This window comes from Arvicanthis niloticus, chromosome 29, assembly GCF_011762505.2.
Source record: "Arvicanthis niloticus isolate mArvNil1 chromosome 29, mArvNil1.pat.X, whole genome shotgun sequence".
NCBI lineage: Eukaryota > Metazoa > Chordata > Mammalia > Rodentia > Muridae > Arvicanthis > Arvicanthis niloticus.
Window position 1 is genome coordinate 23,883,986 of NC_133437.1, and position 2,334 is coordinate 23,886,319.

Here is a 2,334-nt window from a genome sequence, read left to right on the forward strand (position 1 = left end):
CTAGAAACAATAATTAGTAAAATTTGATCCACAAAGAAAGATTCTGGCACCAAGTGTTCTGAGAACAAGAGCCACAAGGAGCCCACACAGATCACCTTGGAACATAAAACTGCCCAATCTTACTAGTTGAGGGTAACTGACTATTTTGTGAGGAGCAGGAATGGAGATTGATATCAAGACTCACTGTGTAGTCTTCACAGGTTTTGAAACATGCTGTATGTTGCAAATTGTACCTAATTTCCACTAATAATTTCAGTCATTCTTAATTATGTTCCCTTCTGTTATGTCAAAATACCCGACAGAAGTGACTTAAGAAAGAAAGGATTTATTTTGGCTCAGACTTTAAGAAGGGATACAGTCCACGATGCTGAGGAAGGTGTGCTTGAAGGGGCACAGGGTACCAGTCAAAGAGCATCGACAGTCAGGAAGCAAAGAGAGGTAAAGAGTTGGCTGTTCTGTCTGTCATCTTTTTAGTGGTCTGTAAACTAGCTCTGCCCACATCCAGGGTGCATTTTCCCTTCCCAGTTAAACCTCTCTGGAAATACTATCACATCCAACAAGAGATTTGTCTTGTAGATGAATCCAAACACATGCACACACACACTGGAACACTGTGTTTTATTTGCTGGGTATTATAGACACTCAAGACTTCACTATGGTGGTATTTAATTTTTCCAACTTGGTGGGATTTAGACTCACAATGGAAAAAAGTCCGAGGGTTTTTCTTGGTTGGGTTCACTGAGGTGGGAAGACCCTTCCTATATATAGGCGACAACACGGGCTGGGGTCTTGAACTGAACAACAATGAAAAGTGAGAGCCAAGCATCAGCATCCATCTCTTCCTGTGGCCTGCTGCCCCCTGCCCTTGCTTCTCCTCCTGTGGCCTGCTGCCCCCTGCCCTTGCTTCTCCTCCTGTGGCCTGCTGCCCCCTGCCCTTGCTTCTCCTCTTGTGGCCTGCTGCCCCCTGCCCTTGCTTCTCCTCCTGTGGCCTGCTGCCCCCTGCCCTTGCTTCTCCTCCTGTGGCCTGCTGCCCCCTGCCCTTGCTTCTCCTCCTGTGGCCTGCTGCCCCCTGCCCTTGCTTCTCCTCCTGTGGCCTGCTGCCCCCTGCCCTTGCTTTCACATTTTCCCTGCCCTGTTGGACTGTGACTGGAGCCATAGGTCAGATAAATCCTTCCTTCTCAAGTTGGTTCTGTCAGGTTTTGTGTGGTTATATGTGTGTGTGTGTGTGTGTGTGTGTGTGTTTTCAGAGCAATGGGACAGTAGCTAACACAGTTGTATTTATTATAAAAGATGCACGTCAAGAGCTACCACTTACCTCATCCTCTACCTTTATACAACTATTAAACGTGGAGCCTTGTTGTAAAATGAATTAAGTATTCTAGCTAGCCTGTATGAAACACATACGATCTAGGTATCTTATTTACAAGCTGTAAGCCTACATTGGGCAGGTTTTGAGCTATTCTAACTTATATCTCAGCCATGATGTCCCTTGTTACTTGCTGTTTCTCCTGGCCATGTGCTCATGGTCCATCTACTTTCATGGCAGACCCCTCTCTTTTTCTCCTTTTTCCTTTGCCCTGGTCTCTCCTGAGACCTCTCACTTGATCCTCAAGTCCCGCCTTTCTCTCTCTACTGCCCAATCACAGGCTTTAGCCTTTTATTGACCAATTAACTTAGGGAACAAGGTTTACATAGTATTACTTGGTATACATGTGGATCTCCTCATCAGGGGGCAACCAGATCTTGGGGGCCAGTATTTAGCATTGGAATACATAGCAGCACCAGAGCAAACCCAACACCTTATATCAATCCTGATTTTGTAGAAGGAAACTAAGCTGAGGAGGCTCAACTCACCTACTCTTGACTTCCTGGTCAGAATGGGAATTTGAGCAGAGGCTCTCTGACTCCTAGGCCAACATTCTTGACTATTATGCAATTATCAGCACAGCACAGCAAAACGAACAAGAGGATGACAGTGTTCCCAAGGCAGGCCAGCCTTCTCTATTCAATAACAGGAAAAGAAAGGAATCATCTTGAAATTTTGAAAATTCTCAAGTGACTGAACTCAAAATAGAAAAGCAGGAAAGCCTTTGACCAGCTTTAGAAACCCTTCAAACTCCTTGGGTTCTGCTGTTGAAAGCTAGCCGGGCCTTTCTGGTCTATTTTTAGATTTTATCAGGCACCATTTCCTGGATCTGTGGATAGGTTTAAACATCTTTATGAGGTTGTCAGATCTAAGTCCCTTTTTAAAAAAATCTAGAAGGAAAGATAGCTAAAAAATGGGGCAAAAACATATAAAGTAAGAGTCTACCATTGAAGCAGTAGGTAAGAGGG